This window comes from Nicotiana attenuata, unplaced genomic scaffold (assembly GCF_001879085.1).
Source record: "Nicotiana attenuata strain UT unplaced genomic scaffold, NIATTr2, whole genome shotgun sequence".
NCBI classification, from domain to species: Eukaryota; Viridiplantae; Streptophyta; class Magnoliopsida; order Solanales; family Solanaceae; genus Nicotiana; species Nicotiana attenuata.
The window spans coordinates 47931-59125 of NW_017673250.1; the positions used below are offsets into that span (position 1 = coordinate 47931).

The 11195-nt window shown below is 40.4% G+C and overlaps 1 long non-coding RNA gene across 1 annotated transcript; it reads right to left on the reverse strand.

Annotated features, from left to right (window-relative positions):
* Positions 1-1472: 1472 nt before the first annotated feature.
* LOC109215831 lies at positions 1473-2058 on the reverse strand. The gene is made up of 3 exons (XR_002066414.1): positions 1969-2058; positions 1778-1864; positions 1473-1700 (listed from the first exon to the last, which is right to left on the reverse strand). It is a non-coding gene; the product is annotated as an uncharacterized LOC109215831 (long non-coding RNA).
* Positions 2059-11195: the final 9137 nt, after the last annotated feature.

An 11195-nucleotide genomic window follows, 5' to 3' on the forward strand; every position in this document is an offset into this window, starting at 1 on the left:
AAATATAATATTTTAAGATATTTTTTTCATATAATTAGTGTCGAATAAAATAGGGAATACATCGATAGGCTATTAAAGTTGTCTTCACTTTTTATTTAGACACTCCAGCTTAAGTCTGTTCCACTTGAACACTTCAAGCAGATCTTTATTGTGTCATTTAGACACAATATGCTGACATGGCAAGGTAAGTGTTTCTCATATTTTTCAAGCGCGTGAAATCATAAAAAAAAAAAAAAAAAAAAAAAAAAAAAAAAAAAAAAACAATCTCCACATTCTTCATGTCGGAAAATGTATAGCTTATGTCAGAAAATTTTCCGGTCATCTTCTTAACCCAAATTATTTTTAGATTTGTTCATACCATCACTACTATCCTCCTTTAGATCTGCGCACAGCCCCACTACCACCTTTAAATCTGGCCACTTTTCATTTTCCTTCTCATTTTTAAGATCTGATTGACGCTGCAATTCTGGCCGGAAAAGTAGCAGCGCCGCTAGCTGCCTGCCACTTTTTTTCTATTTATCTTCCACCATGTGAGCAACCATAGGATGGCACGAATAAGATTAGTGGCAAGATCCCTCTCATTTCCACTCGTCCGGCGAAACTTAATTTTTCCCGACGAAGTTTCACTTTTTGCTAAATAATTAAATTTTGTGACTTGAATCTTAATCTTAACCAGATGCGGGCATATCTGTAACAAGTTTTGGCGAACCTTATGTGTCAGTGTCGTCTTCTCCTTGTTTTTTCTTTTCATTTTTGTCTATAGATTATAGATCTAAAAACATATGGTGAAACTCCACCATTATTTAATCCGGTCGAAATTTTATTTTTCGACGACTTTGTGGTTTAGTCAAATTTTGGTGTTTCCAGCAACCTTCATGCTTCTGTTCATTGGTTGTTATGATTAAGCCCCATTTTTTGTTCATTTACGTTGGATCTAATTTCACCATTCTCAACTATTGTTATTCTGTTATATTTTGTTCCCTTCGTTTGCTGCTCTTATTTGTTTGCTGATGATTTTATTGGTAATGTATTCCTTCAGTTCTATTCGTTTGTTGCTGCGTTTTTGAAAAGAAATGGACGAAAATTAATTTTTCTGGTGAGGGGTCGTTGGGAAGATGACGATGAATGGGCTTAAGGTAAATCCACGTGTCCTCAACATATTTGTCACTTTGGTGTGTGAATTACACGCACCTTTTTGTATTTGGGTGTCTCTGAATTTTGTGTCCAAATGACACATTTAAGCTGTAATCGGAGTATTCAAATAGAACGGTCTTAAAGATGGAGTGTCTAAGTGAAAAGTGAAAATAACTTTAAGGGGCTGTCGATGTATTCTGCCAATAAAATATGTCTAACCAAGCACTCCAAACTTGTGATGCTACAGTTTAAATTGTAAATGGTGAAGAGACTAATTTATAATTTCTTAATTTTTATAAAAGAAAATTCATTCCTTTATTAATAAATATATTATCGTGATTCTGCTATGAACTACAACAATGGATAAATTACCTATTACAACTGTTCAAATAACTTCATACGAAGAATTTCTTGTCTCTTGAGATAAATACTATAGAAAAATTCAGACGGCACCAACCGTGTCCTATCATCTCTTGAAGCATATCGAGTTGCATCTGAAGTTCTTGTGCAAGGAGCAAGTCCTCTTGTTCCTTGGACCTTGGTGCTCTCTTATTTACCTTCGACGACTGTGACACAAGTTGAGGAAAACAAATATAAGTCCCGTGATAGAAAAATTGAAAAAACCTAAAAATTGAACACCAACCAAACATGAAGCTTCAAACCATCTATGGGCTTCTTAATCGGAGCTTCCACATGACAGTTCACTTCCTCTCCTCAAAAAATTTCTTATCTATTGTAAAGGCATTGATGGAGCATATCAAATGAGAAACCAACAAATTCTCATCTCAACGTATGTTAAAAAAAAATATTAATCAGGAAAGTAGATAATTATACCTGAATAGAGGCTTCACCACCAGAATTCTCATTCATCACAATAAAAGATTAAATAGGAGGAGGTTGAAAGGAAGACTATTATTTCATTACTTTTTTATTATGGAGGAAGGTTGTAACAGTTCAGAAAATAAAGAAGGTTGTAATTTGCTTCCTTTGCTAAGTCAAAAAACGGATATCTTTCAGTTTTGAAATTGATGTTTTCTTTCTTCCCTTATTTATTATGGAGCTATAATTAAATTTTTAATATTTTTTAATAAAATGAGTTCTTATAATTACAACAATATATCTTATTACCAAATAAATAAAAAGTAGTAAAAAAAGGCAAAAAAAGATATATAGAATCCTTGGCCAATGAGAGGTGCCAAGTCACCTTTTCTATTCCCTCATATATATATATATATATATATATATATATATATATATATATATATATATATATATATATATGCATCTTTATAGTACAGGGTAAAATTGATTAGCGATAGTTGGATGAATGACAAGATGACACGTGGAATTGAAGACAGGTAAGATGTGAGTCAGCAAGTAGTTGGCACCGAATACAAGCATGTGATCGGTGAAGAATAAATTCCAATGGCACGAGGACCGATAACAAAGATTTGAAGAGATGACATCGGATAACATTCAATGAGCAACTATTACAAAGAATCTCTATATTAATAGCCAACAGTTATGAAGCCATTAATGGCGGTTTTATTCTCATTCGGAAGGAGATTGATTTGAAGTAGTCTCCCCAAATAGAGCTATAAATAGGAGAATTATTATCCATTGTGAGGGACGAAACATTCTGTATACAAAAGCTAAAATCAACACTCATTCTATAAAATTGCTCTTTTACTTTTCTCTCAATATTATTCTTGTTTCTGCTACCAGAGAAGCTATTCATAATTAGGATTGTATTTCTTTTAAATTCAATTTATATTCTTGACTTGTTTCTTATTTATTTCATATTTTTGGATCAAGCTAATGCATGTGAATATAAACCACATTACAAATTTAATTGTACCGTTTTACGGGTATACAGTTTGGCGCCCACCGTGGGGCATAGACAATTGTGTAATTTCTTTGATCCATTTATCTGTTACTAACAATTAGAAAAAGAAAGATCAGATATGGCAGCTAACAATATCAACAATTCCTATAATGTTGGAGCGCACATCGAACGTGAGGATGTGTTCCAGTGTGTGATGATTCAATTAGCGAAGGGCAAAAGACTCAACATGTGGGGAATCCAACTCCTGATGAAGTGGATGACGAACACGTTGTTGAAACGGTCAAGATCTTGAGAGGGCAACAAAGGTCAATTATGGATCACCTCTCAAGACAAGATCAGGTGATGATGGAATTGAAGCAGGCACTATCGGTTGCTTCCAATAATTATAATTGTGGAGCTCGGATTCTTCCCACCGTCCCTGCAAATCAAACATTACAAAAAATCGATAATGACGCTCCAAGGCAGGAGTTCAGTTTTAACAAGGCAGGAGGTATCGGTAGTGTATCTGGGAATGACAACAACGCAAATGACCCTTTCAAAACCAAGCATATGAGATTCGTGAGGGAAATCAATGAACATATGGACTAGAAAGCTAAAGAAATCCATGCTCGTATGGATAAGATCCCAGGAGCGCCACCAGCGCTAAAGGGATCAGATTCCAAGAAATATACGCAGTTGCCGTTCAAACCAAGTGCGACCTAGAGTTGATTCCAAAAAAGTTTAAGATGTCGGATATTCCGAAGTATAATGAGACTTCGGATCCATAGGAACATATCACGACCTATACTACGGCTGTAAGGGAAATGACTTGGCCCAGCACGAGATCGAATTCGTCTTGTTAAAAAAATATGGCAAAACCATGACGAAGGGTGCCTTAACTTGGGGCGGATAGGTGAGGAAATAAAGGTTTTCAGTCATCGAATATGTTTGCTTCCGATAGAAAAATGGAATGTGGTCTTAGTAGTAGAACTTTGCTAGAGAAAGAAGCATCAGGGGCCCGAGATTCAATGTATCCTCGATTATCCGACTAAACCTTAACATCAGCTTGGTAGAACTAGTGTCGGTTATGATGAACATAAAGGAGGCTAGGTTCCGTAAACCAATTCGATCATATCCGAGCCAAAGGGATCCTAATCTATGATGTGAGTTCCATGGAATTCACAGTCACAAGATTGGGGACTGGCAACACCTTCATAAAGAGGTGGCAACATTGTTGAAGAATGATCACTTCAAAGAGTTTTTAAGTGATCAGGCCAAGAAAAACTATGGGAAAAATTGAAATGTTGCAGAACCATCAAAACCGACTGCGGGGTCACCTCGCATAATGATAAACATGATCTTTGGTGGAGGCGAAGTAAATGGGGTGACATTTTCAGCATCAATGAAAATGAAGATATCGGTAACTCATGGAAAGAGGATCCGAGAAGATCTAGAAGACGACATCACTTTCACAGAAGAGGATGCTGATGGGCTTCTTCTGTCACAACCCCGACCGGTCATTTTGAGTCCTAGCGCTCCGTTCAGCAGTCAGAGGCCATGAACAGCTTCATTTCGTGTATCATGACATGTACACGTGGTCGGAATTGAATTTCGGGAAGTTCAGGGTTGATTTGGAAAGAGGATTCTCATTTCGGAAGCTTAAAGTTGAAAGAATGAACTAGGATGGGAATCTTGAGTAAACGACCTCGAAATCAGGATCTGAAGGTTCCAGCAGGTTCGTATGATGATTTCGGACTTAGGCGTATGCCCGGTTCGGGTTTTGGATAACCCGGGAGCGTTTTGGCGCCTATTGTGGAAGTTAGCATTTTGGAAGAAATTTCATAAGTTTGGGTGGAAGTTCATTTCAGTGATATCGATGCCCGTTTGGGATTCCGAGTCTGGTAATAGCTCCGTATGGTGATTCTGGAGTTGGGAGCGCGATCGGAAGTGATTCGGAGGTCCGTAGGTCATTTTGGAGCCATTTGGCTAAAGATAGAAATTTGAAGGTTTTTGAGAAGTTTGAACGGAAGTTGACTTTTTGATATCAAGGTCGGAATCCGATTTTGAAAGTTGGAGTAGGTCCGTAATTTCAAATAAGACTTGTGTGCAAAATTTGAGGTCATTCGGACGTGATTTGATAGGTTTAAGCATCAGGAATAGACGTTGGAAATTCTAAAGTTCATAAAGCTTGGATTGGAGGTCGATTCGTGGTTTTAGCGTTGTTTGATGTGATTTGAGGCCTCGAGCAAGTCCGTAACGTGTTTTGGGATTGGTTGGTAGGTTAGTTTGAGGTCTCGGGGGCCTCGGGTGGATTCCGGGTGGCTAACGGATCGAATTTGGAGTTGAAGAAAAGTTGAGGCAGCTGATATCTGGTATTTCCGCACCTGCGAAGATATGGCCGCAGGTGCGGAGCCGCAGAAGCGGCCAGGAAGACCGCAGATGCGGATTTTGGTAAGGGGAGCTGGGACCGCAGATGCGGGACCACACCTGAGGAAAAGGAAGCACAGAAGCGGAAGCTGGGCGGCTTGGGAAGGAGCCGCAGAAGCGGCATTTTAACCGCATAAGCGGAAATAATTCCACAGAAGCGGAAATGACTGGAGCAGTGAGGTCTTTAAAATTTGGGGTTGAGTTCATTTCAACCCCATTTTTCTTCCATTAGAGTCGATGGGGAGCAACTTTGAGACGCCATTTTCGTCACTTGTTAGGAGGTAAGTAATTTGTGCTAGCTTTGAGTTAAATACAAGGTTTATACATGGATTTGGGCATGAAAATTGTAGAAAAACTTGGGGTTTGAGGGAAGACCTAGAAAATTAGTGTTCTTAAATTTTGATCACGATTTTGAGCATGGAAGTAAGAAAAAATCATATATTTGAGTTCGTGAGTTCATGGGTAATCTTTATCTTCGAAAAATTTTGGATTCCGGGCACGTGGGCCCGAGGGCATTTTTGTCAACTTTTCGATCGGGGTTAGGAATTGTTATAAATTGGATTATAATGAGTACCTTAGCATATATTAATGGATTTACATAATTATTGGTTAGTTTTGGAGCGTTGTGCATAGATTCGAGTCTTCGGAAGGGCGTGGAATGCCGGTTATGGACCTTCGGAGCGAGGTGAGTCTCCTTTCTAACCTTGTTAGAGGGAATTGTCCCCATAGGTGAATATAATTGATTAAGTGCTCCTACTTGCAGGGGCTACGTACGCACGAGGTGACGAGAGTCTGTGCGTAGCTACTATTATGCTATTACTCGGATAGTTAGGACCCAAAAGCATGTTATACTTGGATTGTTTATGAACCCATTGATCGCTTGAATTGCTTAAATCACATTGAATTAGTAAGTGAATTTCTAAAAGGATTAAACTTTATTTCTTAAAATTTGTTAAGGGAGAATTGGTTTTATTTGGATAAATATTCCCCGATAAGTTCTTAATTGACTTATTGAGCATGTATCCCTATGTGTACCTGCGTCGCATGTATGATTCGCGAGTAGGGTATGTGTTTATTTATGGAACGGGACGAACGCCTCGGCAGATTAAATAGATGCATCTATGGTTCGTGCCATTCGACCCTCGGCAGTGCACAGTTTACATTTCTGTTGGAGCGAGCCGTCGACCTCGGCATGATTTGCGCATGACATATACATTGTTTCCCGAGAATTTTAAATGTCGATATTGCCTTTCATGGCTTGATATAAATTGATAAGATAATGAAAAGTAAACCTTGAAAAATCCTTTGTTATTTGTTAAAGGTGTTTACCTGTCTTCTCGCTTTGTGAATTAGAACTGCTACATAATTCATGATTTCCTCACATTTTTAGTATATTGTCAATTGACCTCTAGTAAGTGTCGAAGTTGACCATCTCGTCTCTACTTCTTCGAGATTAGGCGGGACACTCATTGAGTGCATGTTGTTTACGTACTCATACTACACTTCTGTGCATTTTTGTTGCACAGGTATATGTAGCTCTTGTGGCCTACTGGGCGTAGCAGCGCGGATGACTCTGGGACTAGGTGAGCTGCATTGTTCAAGGCGACCCGTAGCTAGTGTAGTTCCTTTCAGAAATTTTTATATTTATTCCATGTCCACTGTATTTCGGACATATGTTGTATTTTATTTTCCTTATTAATAGATGCTCATGCACTTGTGACACCGGGTGCTGGGATGGTTTTCGAAAGATGTGTACTAATAGTTATTTCTTAATTTGAATTGAAGCAGAGATTGTTTTATTTATGAAAAATGGAAGGAAAAAAATAACCCTAGATTTTCCAAAGGTATTAAAAGAGAATTTAATTGATAATTTAGTTAGGTTGCCTGACAGAGGTGTCCGGCGCCATCACGATCCGTAGTGGTTTTTGGGTCATGACAACATGGTATCAGAGCACTAGGTTCCTAGGGTCTCACGAGTCATGAGCAAGTCTAGTAGAGTCTCGCGGATTGGTACGGAGACGTCTGTACTTTTCCTCGAGAGGCTGCAGGACTGTTAGGAGTACTTCCCTTCTTGATTCCTTATCGTGCGATTTGACTTCAAGTGAGGCTTATGCCTTTGTTTCTTTCTTACTTAATCTTATGCGATGCGAAATGCTTGTTATAAATCGCGAGTTGAAGGATTTCAATAGCACTACGAATGTGGTGCGGGTGTTTCTCCCTACGGGATTGTTTGAGCTATTATCGTCGCCTTGTGAAAGGACGTTCTGTTGTTTCAGCTCAGTAGCGGTACTTTTGAGAGCTCTGATGTTAGGCACAAGTTGCCATGATGCTTATGAACGAATGTTTCGCAGTACTGTTGTGATGGTAGGATGTTTGCCCACGTGTCGGGGCAGTGAATGACTTGAAGGGAGGTTTACTCAGTGTGTAATCAAGGGATTCAGTATTTTATTCCCGGCAAGGGAAAGGCAGTCGGACTAAGGATGGTTGGATGTGGGCCGGTGGAAGTGATGAGACTTGGTAATTGCAAGCATGGTGGAGTTCTCCTCTATATTGGGGTGTTGTTGTCCTAGTTGGACGTACTAAGTTTGTCGATGTTATAATTTGCTACAATTCGCCTTTATGGCAGGATATTGTGAAATAGTATTGGAGATACGACTGTCAGATATCGCATGGTGCGGTGGTTTAGGATTAAATCAGTATTTCAAATGTTGACGGTTCGAGAAAGATGACCTTCGAAAAAGTTTAAAGTTAGTAACAAATTGTGGATTCAAGTTCCAGGAAGATACATTTTATTAAGGCAACAACGGAGCAACAAAAGATGAGAAAACATGTGGGAGGTGTCAGGCGGAGTTTTGAACTTCTAAGGGGCCAGGTATAAGAAGCGTAGGTCGAGCAGTTGATTAAAGGAGCGAGTTTGCCCAAAGTGGGAGAGTGGCGGAGCTGTATAGGGCTTGGTAATAAGATGACTATGCGCCTTAAGGAGAGTTTGGAACGATTTGAGAATACTGGTGCTTGGTTATTGGGGTCTACAGGCCTAATTTGAAGTAGGGATTCTTGTGCGGCCGGAGATTTAGTATAACGGAAAGGAGCCTCTTAAATAAAGAAGGATGCAGCATAAATTTGAATTGGAAGGATGTTGTCGCACATTTAAATGATGTCCACAAGGGGTAAATGGACCTGTGCAACTGGAGAGTGAGCTCAGACTCAGGGAGGGTCATTGATGTCGTAGTAATCGTACCTTGTGCAGCAGTGTGGGAAGATACCGGGGAGAGCCTTCTATAGGCGGGTTACCAAGTGAGCAGGTTAGCAGTCGCGTGGTCGGCGAGGCTTCTGCGAAGAATTTTATCGGTTATGTGGCAAAGAGATCGGTCTTGCAAATGTAGTGGGCGAATCAGAGTATAAAAGAATGGGGTTTTGCAGAAAGAATCCGAGAATTTTTGCGGTTAATCGTGCAAGGTTATGTCGATGGAAGCTAGGGAATCTTGGTGAATTCCAGAGTTGTGAAACAATGGCTTCAAGCTAAGTGGGAGAGTTCCACCTCTTATGATGGGGTTGCTGAGTTAACTGCTTGCGAGGTTTCAGGTTATTAGCATATTGTTGGGCTATTTCAGCTACGAGGAAAGACCATAAGTGGTAATCTGGGCAAAGGAATTATTAAAGGTGGGCTATCGTTGGCCTTATTGGATCATGCTCAGACTTGGGGGAAAGATTCAGGATTTTGCTTTGTGCAGATGTGGGTTCCAAGGGAAGTGATTCGGCGGGTTCTGTGCCCAGGGGGTACTCGTGTGATGGGAGACTTATGGAGTTGATTATACTCGGGGCCAAGTCAGAGCGGGTGGCTCTCAACAACGGTCCTAGTGAATTCAAAAGATGAAGTGTGATGCCTAACGATTTCGAGCCTATAGATACGGTTTAGAATCGAGCTTGATAGCAGCCGATGAGAAGAGGCATAGAGTGTTCTATGATGTTTTGACTTGCGGTGTAGAACTTGAGAGGAAGTGAGAAGAGAGTTCGGATTCGTAATAGGATTAGCAGAATGGGCATATCAGTTGAGGGTGCGAATATGCACGCAAGGAAGGTATGAATTGGTTCGTGGGATTTGAGACAGCATGGTCTCGTGATTCAGGGTCACTGGGGATGAGTGCGGATGGAGTATGATATGTGACGGATGGAGTTAGTATTATCTCTAAGGCAATCAAGGATAAATTGGGAAAAGGTAGATCGATTGGCCATAGTTGAATTGGCATATTGGTGTTAGCGATCAGTTTCCTCAGCGTGATCGAGTTATGCAAGTGATTGCGATGGTGCGTATGAGGCTTGTCAACTGCCGTGATTGATATTATTCAGAAGCATTCTTATGTTATGGCTTGTTATGTGTAAGTAGATCCCGGAAGGGTTATGGTGGCTTAGACCACTACTTAGAGATTTGCATATTCTACGATTATGAGAATTCACTTGTGTGATACTATGGATCTCCTGAAGTGAGTTAAGTGAAAAGTTTTTATAAGATGAAGTGTTAACCTATTAGTGGTTCCGAAGCTATGATGAAAAACGAGTCCTATCGTATACGGGCATGTTAAGTGCAGTGAGTGGTATGGAATTTGCAGTGAAGATCAAGGTAGCAGCTCGGTGTGGACAAGGATGTCACGAGCTCAGATGAGCAAGAAAGGAGTTTCGATGTTTAAGGTAAGTTGGTTTTGTCATCAGCGTCACCTGAGATCGGTGTCTTGTAAAAAGGGCTTTGTATCCTGGTTAATTATTCTTGATCGCTTTTCAGCGTTAGTGCGGCCGGTGGTTTAGAGGTACGACCCAGTTATTTGTTACGGTGGGTTGTGGGAGTGTGTCCCACATGAAGATTGTATAAGTGTGACAGGTAGTCACCGGATTGATTAAAGACTTAAACTAAGTATGAAGGTTGTGATGATATCGTTGATTTGAGAATATATGCCCGGAGGGCACTCAGTTACTGGGTTGTGGACTGTGGATGAGTACTCCGGTTATGGCGGTTGTTCTTGTGCGTTATGAGAAGAGGGAAATTAGTATGGACCTTTGAAAGGCTATTGGCTTAGTTTGATATGATCAGGATCGACTTGAGGTCGGTGGATGGATTTAAATGTGAATATGGGCTTTATGTCAGGCCAGTTGTGTTCATTTCAGTAATGCGCTCCTTATGGAGTAGTCAGGGTGTTATTTCGTGGTCGGATATTTCATGTAGTGATACGTTGCACCGTGGGAGTTGTGAGACGGCTTGAGAAATTGTTTATGTGTTGAGGATCCGCGTGGAAATGAGGTATTATGAGCAAAATGGCTCTTGAGATTCAGATTGTATATCGCACCTCAGTTGTGCTTGAGTTTTGTAGCTTATAGCGCTATGTGTCCCCTCAGGGATGGTATTATGCACTTAGCGTGCTTGTGACCAAATTCGATATCTTGTTGTAATGAGCAATTTAGCTCGATGTATATCTCCTTATGTGAGTTCTACGTGTGGATCGGTTGGCACGCCGCCATGGGTATGTTATTTGGATCGGGTGGCACGTAGCCATGGTTATGTTGTTTGGATCGGGTTGCGCACCGCAACAGTGTACAGTCCCCCATGTCTGTTTATTCTGTTCGGTTTCCTATCTTCTGAAGGTAGCTCATATTAGTTGTGCGCCCGCGTCGCATGTATGATTCGCGAGCGGGGTAGTTAAAGTTCTTTTCAGAGTTCATTTTCCTTTTTGTATCGCATTCTAATTGGTAGCCTATTGGCACATTGTGGCATCATACGAGACTTTTGGTCATGTCGGGGTGGCTTATTGCCTAAGCAGTT